Below are 18356 nucleotides of genomic sequence, written 5' to 3'. Positions count from 1 at the left end.
AAAAGAAAAAATATATAATAATACATTTGTTTCCTAAGATATTTACTTGGAAGCTTGATATTCCTTGGGGAGCAAACTAAATTTCCAGAGTTGCTCCACAAATTAAAAATATTTCCTTGTGCCTATTTTTCCAACTGTTTTCACTGTACACATCCTAACTGGAAAGAACTACTTTAAAATTTTATTATTGATTCTTTTGCATCATAAATATTTCTTTAAACATTTTTTAATGTGTTTAAATTTATTTTTGAGATAGAGAGAGACACAGAGTGTGATCAGGGGAGGGGCAGAGAGAGGGAGACACAGAATCTGAAGCAGGCTCCAGGTTCTGAGCTGTCAGCACAGAGCCCAATGCAGGGCTCGAGCTCACAAACCGTGAGACCATGACCAGAGTCAAAGTCAGATGTTTAACTGACTGAGCCATCCAGGTGCCATGTATCATAAATATTTCTAAAGCAATCTTTAGCCCAAACTAGGTGATGGTAATCGATTTTATGAATACAAGTTAATGAAGTTTCACTACATAGTGTGAAGATACTCAAAATCAACTAAGCTTGAAACCTCTTTATCTTCTTTGTTCCAGATTCTTTCCTTATTCAAAAGGCCTCCTCTTTCCAGGGACTCATGGTTCTGTTAGTCACATTGTCAATCTACCAATATCAGGTGTTAAATAACAAGCAGGATTCTTCTTTATCATGACAACCCTTTTGTTTGAACTACTTAAGCTATAGTTACAATAGATGAAATGGATCACTTTTTAAAAATTGTTAATGCCGTGAGAATGGTATCAAATGGTACCAGAGTTTAGTACTGTGCAATTCTGCCATGTGTGCTAGGGCTCGGTAAAGTAAAACAAGAGTATTCTGGAGACCTGGTTTGTTGCAGTGACCAATAGCTGGTTATAGCACCCATTGTGAAATTACACGTGGAAAATAAAAGCATCTATAAAAGAACAGAATCTAGTTGGATTCTCACTACATGACCACCAAAAAACTTCCACAACCCTTTCTCACAGATATACAGGAACATGTGGCTTTTGTCAGAGGCAAAAAGGGCTCCATGCAGTAGTTTTATTTAGGCAATTAAACAAAGATTCAGAGTTCTGCTTCCTTAAACCAAAGAGCTTGAGTACTGATCCTTCTTTGTTTATAATTAACAATGTCTCTAGGATGTTTTTCCTAAATAAAGTGATCATTATAAACATTTTAAGTCTATGGAGAAAAGCTTATATTTTCACAACTAAATATTTAACCATTTATCCAATAAAATCTGTACATTTTCGGTTATTGGTTTAACTCTCTCTCACTGGCCTTAGAACTTAGAAACATGTGGGGGCGCCTGGGTGGCGCAGTCGATTAAGCGTCCGACTTCAGCCAGGTCACCATCTCGCGGTCCGGGAGTTCGAGCCCCGCGTCGGGCTCTGGGCTGATGGCTCAGAGACTGGAGCCTGTTTCCGATTCTGTGTCTCCCTCTCTCTCTCTGCCCCTCCCCCGTTCATGCTCTGTCTCTCTCTGTCCCAAAAATAAATAAAAACGTTGAAAGAAAAAATTAAAAAAAAAAAAAAAAGAACTTAGAAACATGTGACTTCTCTTTATAAACGCTTCATCATAAGTGCGTAACTGAATGACCAGCCTTTTCCGTGGAGGAAATCACCCTCTGTGAATCACAGTAGACTTAATCAATAGACTTATATTTCCATTTCTACAGCCAAGCTCCAAGCTCCAATCCAATAATGACATGTGATCATACTGTCAATTTCCGGTTCTATGATAAAATGTTTTGTTTTCATATGCTAATGCCAGGTGCTGAATTTACGTGTTTATTTTATCATCATTCTTGACAATTTAAAACTTATTAGCATTTTTTAAAAATTAGAATTTCTCAGCTTGGGGAGAAGTTCAGGGAGGATTGCTGGGAGATAGCATTAGACCCAGGCGTTCCTGAAAGCTGGCTCCACTTCCTTATGCTGCTCCGTGGAAAAACGGACTTACTTTCTGGCTCAAGTTATATCTTCCTTTTATTGAGTTATATATCTCAAGGTCTTACAGTCTTTTCTCCTTCTTAGGAGAAGTAATTGGGGGCAGATGGGAATCCGATATAGTATAATTTTGGCAAAGCAGAAAATATGTTACACTCCTGATTAAATACTAGCTGTGCCCCTCACCCCAAAGGGTGTTAAGTGTCATGAGAGCGGGAATATGGCCTGTTCTGTTCCCTACGGAATCCTCAATGCTTGAAACAATGTCTGGCACATGGAGGGAACTCAGCCAGAACTGGCTGAATGAGTGAACGAATCCAGTATTTAGGATTATATGAATCTGGCTTTAGGATAAGAAGCCTAAGTTCCCAAGTAGCATCGAGGTTCTTAAAGATTACTAAGAAGATTCTTAATTATAAACATTCTTCAAATTCACAGGGAAAATTCTACTCTGAAGTGATCCCATGGCCTTTATATATTTTATAGTATCCTGAGCTGCTAAGTTATTAAAGACCCTCACAAGTGAATACATCAGCTACATTTATTTTTATGTACAGAATCACTAAATTTTTCAAATTAGGTTCACTTTATATATTTTAAGAGAATTTTTCAAAAATCACTGGGTTTAGTATTAAACAAGTACTAGACAGCTGTACTTCATGGCCGTTTTAACTCACTTAGACTCAAATCGTTAGAGTTCCAAAGTGTTCTTTGCTTGAAATCTGGATTTTTATGAGGAAAATCTACATCACCAATAATTCTGGGAAATTTTAGAAGCTTTTCAACTCGTGTCTAATCATTTGAGCCTGTCAATGGCGGAAAGGCCATCTATCCTGGGAAAGGGTGAACACCTGGTCAGAGCATGAACTCTGCAGCCAGAGTATGTGTGAGAGGACCCCAGACAAGTCACTCACCAGCAAATTACTTGTCCTTTCCTTGCCTTTCTTTCTCATCTGTAAAGTGGGCACGATTGTCATACCACTCTCATAGGCTTGTTATGAGACTGCCGGAATTCATGTTTTAGAAGCTTTAGAACAGTAACTGGAACATAAGTGTTCTGCTAAACAAACAAACAAACAAACAAACAAGAAATGCATAATAGTTGATGCTAAATGGCTTTCATCCAGAGATTTTTTTTTTAAGTTTATTTATTTATTTTGAGAGAGAGCAGGAGCAGGGGAGGGGCAGAGAGAGAGGGAGACAGAAAATCCCAAGCAAGCTCCAGACTGTTAGATGAGGGGTTCTGGAACTCACGAACTATGAGATCATGACCTGAGCCGAAATAGAGAGTCAAATGCCTCACCAACTAAGCCACCCAGGTGCCCCCAGAGATGTTATAAAAGAGATTTTTGCATGTTCAGAAAGATAACCTCTAAATTCCCTGCCAGTGCTAAATTCTGCTGTTTTGCTCACCTCTGTGTACCCTGCTCCTCCAAAACATGCCTACCCAGTGCATCCCAAACACTCTCCATTCACTTTAAACCTTCACTTGTGCCTTTGGAGAATGGACCTGCCTGCCCTTCTCTAGTTTATCCATACCTATCACCCTCTCCATTCCACTTTTCTTCTTCTGGGCAGCGCAGTCTCTATAGAGTGTTTCATTGCTATATATGATTCTCTCATTGTTTAATGTGCAATTATTGTCTTCCCAATCAGATTGTAAGTCTCTTGAGAATAGTCTGACACCTCACTTAATGTTTCCCGGCACATAAGTAAGTATTTGTTGGATGAATAAATGGGGGGGGGGGGGGATAAACTGGGAATCCACCTTCTGGTGATAATTAAATGCAAGTTAGGTGGAGTGTATATTCAATGTTTAGACAATTAATGAGCAGTTCTTATTACTAAAGAAGTTTTGATTCATAATCCCCCCCACACACTTTTTTTTGGGTCTGATCTACCGTTGGTGAAACATTTGTAGATTAGCTGGTTCCCCTTCATTCCTTCTCTTCTGAAATGTGTGGTAAAGTAAAAATGCCTAGAGCAATAATTTGTGGATAAAAAACAGCTGCACATGAGAAATAATTGATGTGGTTTTAAAATTACTCTGAGGTGGAAATTAAAATGCCTTTTCAACCTATGCTCTAAAAAATGCTAAAGCTAATTCCTTAAAATTCATGAAATGGAAGCAGAGGAAGACACAAATTTTTGGATAGCCAATTGATTTTAAATAAGTAGAGTTTTAACTTTTGTACATAATATTAAAAAAAATCCAGTTCTGAGAGGACTTAGCTGTAGTTGAAGAAAATCTCATCTACACCCTTAGTAATGTGAATGTAATGTTTTTCCATAATTACAAATAAGAAAGCTAATCACTTTGGTTTCTTTGTAAGTTACCTTCTTAATGTCTTTGTGGTTTTAGTTCTTTTTTGTACTATACCTCTGGCATTTTCCAAGGAGTGACCCAAATGGCAAACCTTCTTTATTTATCCTTTTTCCCTAAGGGAGGTTATTTCTACTGGGCTGCCCTAATTCACTTACACCTGGTGTGCAGGTATGTGAATGATGCCAGACATTGGGACAAGATTGGAAGATTTGCAGAATAACAACAATACAAATCACATCAACATGACACAGATGATATTTGATTGAATTTTTTATCTAGATCTACATAGACCCCTGCTTTCTGAACTTGCAAAAATACTTTTATTCTATTCACTTGTTCCTTCATCTGAAATTCTTCTTTCTAAAAGATGTGCTTGTTAAGAAAATTCTAATTCACTGGTTTTTCTTTACATAGAGAATGTCTGAAAAATATTTAAAAATGAATACTTTCCTTCAGAAGGAAATTAAGCAGGAAATAGAAAAGGTTTTAGTCATTATTCTTTAAATTGCTGTATCTCTTAGCTAATTCACACAGGAAGCCTGAAAATTAAGCAGCATTAAAATGTGATGAGTCACTAGCATATTTCCCTGCTTGATTTGGGCCTGTTGTTCATTTCAATTCTTCATAAACAGTAGTTACACATAAAGATTAAAAATATGTCCGTGTATTTTATTTTATCTTTGAGCCCTAAGACTTGTGATGTTTAGCAGGATCTGTATAAAAAGATAAAATATTCTAAGTGTTTATCACATTTACCATATTCTAACAGTTTGATTTGTTAGGGAATTTGTCAGGAAATTATATAAATATTGTAGTTTAAACATATGCATGGATTTCGGGAAAAGTTACAGGCTCAGATAATAAAAGACAACAACTTCCAACTAAGTATCTGAAGTTCAAAATAGGATTAAAGCAATGATTACAATATAATAAAATTAGGCAGATGGGCAGAAGGGCTTGAATTTCAATCATATGTTAAATATATTTAGGCATTTAGAGTGGAGATATTTGTTTCCCTATGAACATTTTATTGATAAATTTTAAAAAATCAATTAACAAAATATAATTTTGCAAGTAGATGGACAAAGTATAAAAGAAATAACTCACATAACTCACATACTTGCATAGTATGTGCAAGGCACTATTCCTAGGACTGTCTATATATTGATTCATGTAATCCTCATAGCAAACCTATTAAGAATATATTATTACTATCCCAATTTACAGATGAGGAAACTTAGGCATACAGAGGATAGATAATTCACTCAAAGTCAGTCTGCTAGTGAGAAGAATATCTGGGGTTCTAAACTACAGTGAAAATGTCAGAGTCTGGGTTCTTAACCATTTCACCATTCTGCCTTTGCAGGATGATCAATAATCTGTTAATTCACTTGTGTTAAAGCAATATGTGTTTGATGAAAATGGTAACTTGTAGTATGCTGTATCACATTACAACACAGAATATCCAAATAAGTTACATAGAGTTTTTAAAAACATGAGCATATGCTAGAAATCACATCTTGGGCTACAGAAACTGAAGACACAGAGTGATACTGAAATTTTCTTTAGGCTAATTAGGAAAAAAAATGTCCACTGCACCTGATAGGAAAAAGATAAATAATAGTTAGCTTTTATTAAATGCTTACTAAGTGCCAAGCATTTTTCTAAGTTCTTTAATTAACTTATTTAATCCTATCAAAACCTATAAGATACATATTACTACTATTCCCACTTTATGAAAGAGGTTGAGTGAAAGGTAACATGCTCACCCTGTCCTTGCCCACCTCTATTCTTTATTCCTGGAGATTTCTGGATCTTTGGTGTTTTCTTGTTTTATTTTGGTGGGTAATTTAGAAAGTGTATTGTATTGTATTGTATTGTATTGTATTGTATTGTATTGTATTTTTTTAGAGAGAGAGTGCGCAAGCCAGGGTGAAGGGCAGAGGGAGGTAGAGAGAGAGAATCCCAAGCAGACTCCACACCCAGTGTGAATCCCAATGTGGGGATCAATCCCTTGACTCCAAGATCATGACCTGAGCCGAAATCAAGAGTCAAGAATCAGATGCTCAACCAAAATGAGCCACACAGGTGCCCCTAATTTAGAAACTTTTAGATGGATTTTTCTGGTAAGGAAGTTTGGAATCTTTGAGTTGAAGGATAATTGCTGCTTAATGACAGAATGTAGGGGGCAGGGGACCCTTTAAGGCATTTTACTTTCTATTTGCTATGTAACTACTGCATAATCTAGTTTTGTAGAATGGTAATGACGAGGAACTTTTCAAAACCCTGACTCTGTCTCTTAGGTGATTTTGTGGAAGTTACTTAACCTCCAAAGACAGTGCTCTTGAATTGATTATAGGGAAGCATCTCTGCCTTGTAGGGAAGGGACAGTAGGGGTGTAGGAATGGGAGGAGAAAACTGAATGTGAAAGGGAATGAAAGAGGCAGGAGGTTATGCAAGTATCTAAAAATGTTTCTTCCTACCGTCATTCAACATTTTCCATTACCTATTTGATGTTCTCTATTTGTTTAATGATGAAATCTGTTCAATTTCTGTCAGCTTCTTCTTAGTCATATGAGAATTTTCTAGAACGAATGTGCTTGTATGAGAACTGACCTACCAGGCCCACCCATGCTGTTATAGTGAGATCACTTTTTGCAGCACTTGTTCTCAGTCTGTTTGCCATCTTTTCTGATGTGTCACCAATCCTGGCTGAGAACCACACCCACAGAAACAACTCAGAAACAGATTTGCTTTAGCCGCATGTGACATTGGTGAGTTGGAATATTTTTAACTAGGTCACATAGCTATCTAATAGATCATCCTTCCTCCATTTTCAACAGATATTTATTGAGAACTTATTTTTGCCCAGCACCAGTGATATAAATATGAATTCATCACAGTTGCTGCCCCTGGTCTCCTCATAGTAGCATCAAGCCTAATATGCCTAATACATTCCCAGGACAAATTATTTTATTTTTAAAACTTAAGTTGCTTCCCAACTCTTGACTATTCACAACATTTTCTTATAACCTGTAGTCTAGATTTTTGCCTTCGCTTTAACTCCTATGTTAGCATCATTATCTGCCAATACATTAGAGCACCCAAATTTATCCTTTTCTATCAAGGTCATGATTGATTTACACTTATTTTGGCTCCATCTGACAGATGCTTTTTTTTTTTTTTTGATAGTGAAAGTTGCATGTGCTTACCAAAGTACCTAACATATGTTATTTCCTTTGTGGCATTACCCCTCTGAGAGGTCTTGATCTGTGATATCCAATACTGAATGAATGAGTGAGTGAAAAAATACATATATATGTATATATTATTTACAGCTCTAGATGTGCAGCTACAAAGATGAACTGGGTATAATCTCTGATCTTTTTTCTCTAAAATTAAGACCTACCTTTCTAAAGAGAACTTTATGGTTTCAATCAGATAAAATTAATTTTGACCTTGCTTGGGCATGCAATGAGAGTTCAGAAGGTTGCAATTGAAAATCTGGTGTCATTGTATGTTTGGCATACTTCATTATCACTGACATTTCTTAGTGAGAAAGTAACAACTATGCTATGTAAACCTTTCTCTCTCTTTTTAAAAGACTTTTTAATGTCAGAAACTATGTTCCAGTGTAGCCTAAATCTGGAACTAAGCATTCATTATTATTATCACCATCTTACCATTATCCTTATCTCATCACAAATATTATTATTACTAATGATAATTATATTAGTTTTATGTTGATTCTTCCCCCCAAAGAATTCCTCCCCAACTCTTCCCATTTTTTTCTCATCCTAATTGTATTTATATAGATAGAGTGACGATTTACTTAATTACACAATACTAAAGTAAAGAACATTGAATAAATACTGATTTGGGATAGGAGAAGGAGATTGCCATACTAAAGTTATATTGTAGTAACATGTCTTCCAAACAGAATATTTTTCTGCTTATAGCCATACAGTCTTTTTGAAACCCACTTAGGGTTATTTTAGAGTCAGATATTTGTAGACTATCACTACTTACTTGAGAGATAACTCACAGTCCTAATTAGACAGAAAAGTAAAATACATAGACAAGTTTACCACATTAGCCTTGCAGGTTGTGCACTGCACAATTCCAGAGCATGCCATTCACAGAGACGGTGATGCGAGTGATGCCTCTGATGTTGTACAACAAAGCAATCTGCATGTTTGGAAGTACTGGAAACATTCTAGAAAGAAATAAAGAGCACTTCACTAAAAGTGTTAGATAGACCCATAGTCATCTCAAAGAAATTTTATTTTTAAATTAAGTTTTTCCTGGAAGCCATGAGTGTTAAGAAGTAATTTGAGTAAAAAGAGAGATAATTTCTCAGTAAGGAATTGATTTCACAATCAGTATTCAGTTTCACAAAAATATACCATTGGAAATGAGAAAAGTTAATTTAGAACATGGACTTAGAAAGTATATAAAGAACGATTCAACTAGTAGAAAAGGTAAAGATATGGGAAATAATTAAAGATAAGATATGAATCTGGCAATAGTGAAGATAACTTGAATTCTCTTAGCACAAAACACCTAGTGCTGTGTAAAAAAGAAGAAAAACACCTTTTAAACACACTGCTTACCTCATGAGATAATAAAGAAGAGCACCAGCCTTCCAATATTGTGACTATTCAAAATGTACTGAATGTTCTAGCCATTGTAATTAGCAAAGAAAAAGAAATAAAAGTTATAAGGATTGTAAACAAAGAAACAAATGGACTATTGTGCATATTGTATGGTTGTTTATAGAGAAGAATCCAAAAGACTACAAATTATTAGAACCAAGAATCTAATAAGGTTGTTAGATAAAAGATCAATATACAAAAAAAAAGTCAACTACATTCCAATATACCAACAACAGAGACTTAAAAAATATTATTTTTAAAAAGATATAATTTATAAAAAAACCAAAAATAGTGTCTAGAAGTAAGTCTAATAAAAGACTGGCAAGATTTTTATGAAGAAAATTATAAAAATCTATTGAAATGTCTAAAAGAGGACCTAGATACATGGAGAGTTATACCATGTTCATAAAAAAATAAATTCAATCTCCTAAAGATGTAAACATTCCTAAAATTAACTATAAACATAATATAATTCCAATTCAACCCAACCAAACAAATGTGAGTAGTAGAACAGAATTGAGTTGCTGGTATTTGAGGTGAATCTGAAATTCTTTGGGGAGCCTGGTAGAGTTACCAGTACTTCTAAAATAAAACCTGTACTCCTAAAAAATAAAACCTGTAAACTCTATTATCGAAAGGATGAAATGCTCAGATATGTACTGCAAACAGGAAGCTATTTTATTTACCAAGAACTGGAATACTTATGTCAATATTAAGAAAGGAAGAATGATTTCTTGGCAAAGGAATTGCTGTCTCAATTGCAAGATGGCATTTTTCATCTGTGACTCAAAAGGGAAGTCTGGAATACATGCTCCATGCCTAAGATCTAGAATCTATGTTTCCAGATCTAGAGAGGAGAATGTTTTTAGCAAGTGCACTCTGCCACACATGAGAGCATTGAAAGCATCCAGAGGTATCTGAATGACTATACTTCACCCAAAGGCCACTTGTTAAACTATAACAGACATGCCACCTGTCCTTCAGAGGCCAATAGGTGATCTTTGAACAGCATTGGAGTTAAAAAGTAAACCTATGCTTCACGTTTTTGCATTGTTGTAACTAAAATACAACTGACTTAACATAAGTATGCAGTCAATGTTTGCTTCTAAGATTGGCTCAGTGTTTACATTTTAAAGGAAGAACACATTTATTATGAAAAAGATTTCCCAAATAGTCTTATTGCTTTTGAAGCAGCTTTTAAAACTATAATACTATGTAATCAACCAAACTTTCTCTACTGGCTATTACCTTTCCAACTCTATACCCATGAGTTTGTGATATTTTACAGTGACAACAGGCTCAGTTCAAAACACAAGATTATAGATGCTTTTTTTAAGTGTCATATTATTGCTTTTTTTCATTAAAATTATGAATTCTAAAGAAGACTGATAAAGATAAAATCCTTGGGCAATAAGTTTTCTTTTTTTTCAACTAGGGATCATTCAGAATATGGAAAAATCTCAGACTAGTGACGTGATTGGTGTTTCCTTTCAACATTTTCTTCTGTGTTTCTGGCTCACCCTCTTACCCAGCTTTTCCTCTCATACATCCTTTTCATTGTTAGAAAGAGGTAATAGACAAAAACTAAAAACTTCATGGAAAGCACATATGGAAATCTGTTTCCTACAATATAAGCTTTAAGTGTAATTTAGCTTTCTATTTACTTTTCTGTTGTCTTGCTCGCTAGTTGCTAAAAGTAAGTAGAATTTGAAAAGGGTGAAAACAGTAAGGATATAGATGACTTGAAGAGATCAATTTAATTGAGTTAACATTTATAGAATACTCTATCCAACCACAGCAGAATATGCATTTTCTCAAATGGAATGAAATGGAAACCATAATGGAATTAGGCTAAAAAATAAATAACAGAAGGACAGCTAGAAAACCCCCAAATATTTGGAAATTAAACAACATACCTCTAAATAACCCATGAGTCAAAGAAGAAATCTCCAGAGAAATTTGAAATGTTTTGAATTTAAAAAATAAAAACACAGTTTACCAAAATTTGTGGAACAAAGCAAAACCAGTCTGCTTAGAGGGAAATTTACAGCATTAAATGCATATGCTAGAAAAGAAGAAAGATCTGGGGCACCTGGGTGGCCCAGTCAGTTGAGCAATCGACTCTTGATTTCAGCTCAGGTCAAGATCCCAGGGTAGTAGGATTGAACCCCACATCAGGCCCCATAATGAGCACGGAGCCTGCTTCGATTCTCTCTTTCTCCCTCTGCTCCTCTCCCTTGTCTGTGCACTCTCTCTCTCTCTCTCTCGAAAAATAAAAAAATTAATTAAAAAAAAAAAAGAAGAAGAAAGATCTAAAATCAAAAGCTAAGTTCCCACCTTAGGAAACTAGTGAAAAGAGTGAAATAAAACTGATTAGCAAGCACAGAAAAAAATTTCAATTTACATACAATCCAATCAAAGAAATGCAAATTTTAAAATATCACTTTCCACATAGTGAATTAAGAAATGTATATTTCTAAAATATAATACCCAGTGCTGGTAGGAGTGAGGTAAACAGGCACCACATATTAGTGCAACCCTTTTGAAAAAGAAATTTGGCAATGTGGCTTTAATGTAACTTTTCCTTGTCCTGGTGTTTCCATTTTAATGATTACAAAGAAATAATCCCAGATTAAGAAAATATTTAAATCACAAAGATATTCATAAAAGTGTTATTTATAACAGCAAAAAATTGAAAATAGCCCAAGTGTCCAAATAAATGTGGCATTAAGTAGAACAAAGTATATGCACTTGCTGGAACAGTATGTGGTCATGAAAATTGATGTTTTGGGAGAATTTGTAATAATAATAATAATAATAATAGTAAGTGAAAAAGAGTATGGAACAAAAATTGTATGAATACAAATGAGATCAGAAAGAAATGTGCCAAAATGAAAATTAGTTTCTTGGGATGATGAGTTTGCCCTTCTTGCCGTTTTTCTACATTTCCCAAAGACCCTTGAAGGACATGATGGATTTGCTCATGAATTTTGGAGATACATGGCTTGCATTATAGTCTCAGCTCTGCTGCTAGTCTCAATTCTCATTTGTTAAAGTGAGGATGATGACTAAAGTTCTCCTCCTAGGTGACTGCAAGGATTGAAGATAATGTATGTAGAGTGTTTAGCACAGGGCCTGCCATACATTGAGTCCCCAGTAAATGCTAGCTATCATTATTGGTTATAATAAGGGGGAAAAAAGCCCTATCAAAATTTCAAGTTCATTCACATTTGCACAGGGGAGTTTTTACTTCTATATACGACTCTATTTACTTATCCCTTTGGATGATATACATATTCAAGACATTTATTTACTGATTGAAGGATATTTTGAGTCCACAAAGGGGCAATTGAATATCCTTTTGTGTACAAAAAAGAAAGAAAAAGAAAGAAAGAAAGAAAGAAAGAAAGAAAGAAAGAAAGAAAGAAAAGAAGAGAAGAGAAAAGAAAAGAAAAGAAAAAAGAAAACATATGCTAGGAAACCTTAAGTGTACTGAACTCTCTGTGTGTATTTAAAAGTACTATATCCAGGACCACACCAGTGAGACGGAGAAAAGAATTTGAAGCTACTGGCTTTAGCTACTTATTACCTCAAGTGTGCAGGTTTTGTTTTGTTTTGTTTTTTCAGAGTAAGAGATAGTAATCTGTACTTCCTTCTTTTCCCCTGCTGGCTGGATGTGAGGCCAGAGAAATGATAGTTTCACAGAACAAATTTCCTATAGGGTCATTAGTAGACTAAGAAATCCCCTGATGCCTCAGGATTCTTTTTAATAAAAATTTCAATGTTGTTTAAACAGTGTTAATACAATTCTCCATATTTTTGTCACCAAAAACGGAATTCTGTCGATAATAGGAATATCATGTATTCTAACAATTATTAGTAATTTTAAAGAAGATTCCTTCTCTGCTTGCAATAAAACTTGCATTTACTCAAAGATTCCTGAAAGAGGGAAGAAAGTGGGAAAATGATGTACTATCCCTTTATGATGAAGAAATGTTCTATAGTTATGTTACAGAGACCAACTGCATGCACGAAAAAGTGCTTGGACTTCACCAAAACAATGAATATTTTTGTATTGATTTTGTGTTAACTTTGGCTTTGAGGTTTTAATTCCTCAAATTTCATAGGGAATATTTCTGTGAGTAAATAGCATTTATAAGTAGAGAAGGTTTAAGGTAGAAAATTGAAGGTGTTATTTTGAATTTTGCACGAACATAAATGAACTTTTTATTATAGCCTTGGATGTCTATGTCTATGGACTTCCAATGTCTTTTACCACTCATTTGCAGGTTTTTTTTAAAATTAATGTTTATTTACCTGTGAGAGAGAGAGACAGAGAGAGAGAGAGAGAGAGAGACACTTGATCTTAGCCAAAAGGCCGAGAAGGGATTAGAGAGAGAAAGAGAGAGACAGAGAGCAAGTAGGGGAGGGGCAGAGAGAGTGGGAGACACAGAATCCAAAGCAGGCTCCAGGCTGTGAGCTATCAGCACAGAGCCTGACGCTAGGCTAGAACCCACCAACCTGGAGATCATGACCTGAGCCGAAATGGGATGCTCAACCAACTGAGCCACACAGTTGCCCCTCACGTGCAGGTCTTTAAAATGCATTGATACCCTGAAGCTATTACTTGAGCTGTAAGCATTGTGTAATGAAGTTCTTCTGATATTCCTAGCAACTGAATCTCTTTTCTATGGTGAGGTCCATCATACTGAATTTAGGGTTAAAGCAAATGGTGTCAGAGATTTGCCCTCTAAATTGCATTGTAACCTTGTGAGGTTTTTTTTTTTTTTAATTTTTTTTTTCAACGTTTATTTATTTTTGGGACAGAGAGAGACAGAGCATGAACGGGGGAGGGGCAGAGAGAGAGGGAGACACAGAATCGGAAACAGGCTCCAGGCTCTGAGCCATCAGCCCAGAGCCCGACGCGGGGCTCGAACTCCCGGACCGCGAGATCGTGACCTGGCTGAAGTCGGACGCTTAACCAACTGCGCCACCCAGGCGCCCCATCTTGTGAGGTTTAAATTAAAAATTTTCAGAAACATGTTTACATTTGAAATTGCAGTGCAATTTTTCAGGGAAATTAAGGGAAATATCCAGGGAAATTAAGATCTATCATGTTAAAGTTAGACCTGAAGCATAGATAGCTTAATAAGTAGCTTGAATACATTGTCCTATATTATTTATTTTGAAATCCTACCTATAGACAAAGGTGTTTTTTTTTTTTTTAATCAAATTGTTTCTTTAGGAAATTGTGGTCTTTTAAACACTGTTTTTCTAATATTTTGAGAATAGTTTTTTTGATTTTAAACTAAAGAGCCAGAAAACTTTAGCAAAACATTTGTATTCTTGATTGCAGATGTAAGAGTCACTGGACACAGAGAAAACTCAATCCCAATTCAGTCACTAACCCTAACAAGCTGTCTAACTTTGAATACCCTAGAGCCTACAATAGATAGGCTTTAGGTTTTAAATGTATAATCTCAATGGTCCTCAGTTGTTGGGTTTTTTTTTTTTTTTTTTCATATGAAAAAGGAGACTGGCCTAAATAACTTCCAAGGTCTTTCCTACACGAATGTTTTATCATGATAATTACAAATTATCTAAAGTTACAATACTGATGGTAAGTGTTCTTTAAAATATCCTGCTTCTCTTGGGGATTTCCTTTCTGTTTATTGTTTCAACTGTAACCTTGTGTAAATGATTCCTAAACCTGTATCTGGAGACTTCACTGCTCTGCTAAACTCTGAAGCCAGATTAACTGTCTGCTGGAGGTGACTAGCCTGCTATTCTATCGAAATCAACTTTTTCTAAATGCAATCGGCCATTTCCTATTGGTCCACCTCCCAGACTAGCTGGTTCTCCTGGTTCTCCTATTCTGAAATTTCCTGGTTCTCCTATTTCTGAAAAAGAAACTATCATTTTTTTCAACTAACCAGATTCAGAGCCACCAAGCCATTCTTAACTTCTTTGGCCAATCCCACCATCAAACGATTACAAAGTCCTGTCAATCCTTTGTTTTTGTTTTTTTTTTCTCAATTGTTCTCTGTTTTTCCATTTTCCCTATCACCACCTTGGTTTGGACTCAGCTCTTGTCATAGACTAGCCCTTCACTTCTCTTCTAGATCCTCTCTTCTCTTATCTATTATATGCCATTTCCAGATAATGACAACTATAATAATGTAATTTCCCAACACAAATCAGCCTGACTCACCAAAGCCTTTAACTGGTCTTAGTATACTTTTTCCTCCCCGTCTCCTCCTGATCCCATGGATTCCCTTCTAATGGATGCTACTCATTCTCCTAGAGGCACTTTGTATATTGTGAACATATAGGTGTGGCCTGAGCATTTGTCTGACCAGCACCAGCAAGGCTTGCCTATATCCACCACCACAGCCATCCAAACCTACCCAATCTTAGGACCGAGTTTGGTCCACATCTTTCACATAGCTCTTCTCACCTCCCAAGCCCATGGTGTTCAACCTGTTGCTAATTGCCTACTTTATATTGCCACTCTTCGGGTCCTGCTTTATTATATTCTGCCTTAAGCTGTTCTATTTTTGAAATAAAAATGCAACCATAACAATTATATGGTATTGCTAAAATTTTAGAATCCAGAAAAACAATCATCTCTAACATATTGATATATTCCATGCCTTTTTCATATGTATATTTTCCATAGTTATAATTGAAACAAAAATATAATTGTGTTTCCTGGTTGTTGTTTTTTCCCCACTCAATGGATAAGAAAAAAAAAAAACTATAGTTGAGGATAATATAGTATAAATACAATTGTGCTTCCTGGGTTCCCCCCCCCCCCCACCCTCCCACTCAGTACATAAGGGGAAAAACAACATAGTTGAGAATAATATAGTAATACAAAGGAGGATAGAAGGACTACTAACCCAGTTGGAGGGGGAGAAGGTGTCACATCAGTTTAACTGAAGTTTTGAGGATTTGCCAGAGTTAGCCAGAAGGAGGAGAGAAGGGGCATGAAGTACCATAGTCCATCTCAAAGACCACAGGTAGCTCACTGTGGGTGGGGCTAAAGAGCCTGTGGCAGGGAGCTGATTGATACATCACAGAAGGTCTGAGCGCCAAGGAAGCAGCATGAATTCCATCTGTCAATGATGGGGAGCCACGAAATATGCTAATAGGTGCTTGGGCCAAATACACTGATGAAATTGCTAACTTTTGATGACATATACAGCTGTCTACTCAATATTCAACCTCCTTTTCTTTCCAGTAGGAGCCTGGTTTTGTTCAGAGTGGCAACAAGCCCAATTAAAATATACACCTCCCTATGGGGCTCCTGAGTGGCTGAGTCGGTTGAGCATCCGACTCTTGATCTCAGCTCAGGTCATGATCTCTCGGTTTGTGGGATCAAGTTCCACACAGCAAGTGCAGAGCCTGCTTGGAATTCTCTCTCTCCCTCTCTCAAAATAGATAAACATTTGAAAATAAAATACTCGCCTCCCCAGATTTCCTTTTGGCCTGCAGAAGCCACAGAACCCAGTTCTGGACAATTAGATATAAGAAGGTGTATAAGGCTGCTGGGAAAGCTTTTTAAGACTGACCCGGAATATATCTTTTTCCCTTCTCTTTTTTTCCATTTCTCTTGCCTAGAATGGGAACACATGTCTTAGAGGTAGAGCAGCCGTATTTTCACCATGAGGAAGAAAACCACACAAGTCCTGATGACCTTCTCGCGCAGCTGCACTAGTACCAGATTCTATGCCTCCTGTACACCTTTTATCATGAGAGGAAAATCAATCTGTTTGGTTAAGCTACTGAGTTGGGTTCATGCAACTGACTGTAATCCTGTCTAATATCATATCCATTTCTTGGGGGTTTGAAATGAACTTAGTGTTAAAGATTCTGAGAAGTCTGTTTAACTTTAACTTAACGTTAAGATTATTTGACTACAGAACTCTTTTTCCTCAGAACACTTCGTATATCTCACTGTACAAGAGTGTTCTGCAGAAGTTTGGAAAATGCGACTCTTTTTGTGTTGATCTAGTAGATGGGTACTTGTGACATTTCACAGGATAGGGAATATGGGAGGAATGACATGTTAGGGGAGAAAGATGATGAGTTTAGTTTTGAATGTGTTGAATTTGAGGTGTCTAAGTAGATCTGTTCATTGACAGTTGGAAATTCATCCCTAAATCTCATAAGTGAGATTGGGTAATAAGCAGGAAGATGCGGTTAATAAACTGTATTGTCAAAGTAGAAAACATTCTAGGAGTGTTTTTAACCAATGAAGACATTGGCAGTTTACTGTTGAAATCTTCCTCTAACTGCCTCGTCATGCTACCTCTCTTGTAAAAGGAAATGAAGAAGATTCCACTTAAAATCAGACACACTGGATATGATGAGCACTGGGTATTGTATATAAGTGATGAGTTACTAAATTCTACTCCTGAAACCAATATTATACTACATGTTAATTAACTAGAATTTAAATAAACATTTGAAACGAATTTTAAAAAATTGTAAAAATTAAATAAAATCAAACACACCAGAGTTCAAATCCTAACTTGTCTGCTTACTTAGCTCTACAACCTGGCTCAGGTATCTAGCTTTCCCTGAGCTTCATTCCGTTTCTTCATCAAAGAGTTGATGACCTAACCTTGGATAGTTGTGAGAATTGTAAAGTGCCTGGAAGTTATAGCTGCTCCACCAGTGTTAATTTCCCTCTCCCTCTAGCTAGAGAAGATTTATTGCTTCATACTTTCATTTCCTGTGTGATGCTTTCATAGATGTAGTGTAACATTTAAAATGAAGCCAGGGTAGGGGTGCCCAGGTGGCTCAGACAGTTAAGCGTCTGACTCTTGATTTTGGCTCAGGTCATGATGTCATTCATGGTCAGGTCGTGAGATCAAGCCCCAGGTGGCTCTGAGCTGGGCATTGAGTCTGCTTAAGATTCTCTCTCTCTCTCTCTCTCTCTCTCTCTCTCTCTCTCTCTCTCCTTCTGCCCCACCTCCACATTCACTAATGTACTGTCGCACTCTCTCCCTTTAAAAAAAGAAAGGAAGAGGGGCGCCTGGGTGGCGCAGTCGGTTGAGCGTCCGACTTCAGCCAGGTCACGATCTCGCCCTCTGTGAGTTCGAGCCCCGCGTCGGCTCTGGGCTGATGGCTCAGAGCCTGGAGCCTGTTTCCGATTCTGTGTCTCCCTCTCTCTCTGCCCCTCCCACGTTCATGCTCTGTCTCTCTCTGTCCCCAAAATAAATAAAAACGTTGAAAAAAAAAATTAAAAAAAAAAAAAGAAAGGAAGAAAGGAAGTTTAAAATTAAGCCAGGACAATGGTTTAGCTTCTGCCTATTAAATATTTCTATATAACTTGAAGATGAAATTCCAGAGCAGGTCAAAAGAGAGTGTATGCACGTGATGGATTTGT

The 18356-nt window shown here is 36.4% G+C and overlaps 1 long non-coding RNA gene across 1 annotated transcript; it reads right to left on the bottom strand.

Annotated features, from left to right (window-relative positions):
• Positions 1-3818: 3818 nt before the first annotated feature.
• On the bottom strand, positions 3819-15937 carry LOC125170751 (uncharacterized). The gene is made up of 3 exons (XR_007154083.1): positions 15862-15937; positions 8393-8520; positions 3819-5903 (listed from the first exon to the last, which is right to left on the bottom strand). It is a non-coding gene; the product is annotated as an uncharacterized LOC125170751 (long non-coding RNA).
• Positions 15938-18356: the final 2419 nt, after the last annotated feature.

This window comes from Prionailurus viverrinus, chromosome B4, assembly GCF_022837055.1.
Source record: "Prionailurus viverrinus isolate Anna chromosome B4, UM_Priviv_1.0, whole genome shotgun sequence".
In the NCBI taxonomy this organism is placed as follows: domain Eukaryota; kingdom Metazoa; phylum Chordata; class Mammalia; order Carnivora; family Felidae; genus Prionailurus; species Prionailurus viverrinus.
Note: the sequence above shows the minus strand (reverse complement) of the source record. Positions and strands in the feature narration are given on the sequence as shown.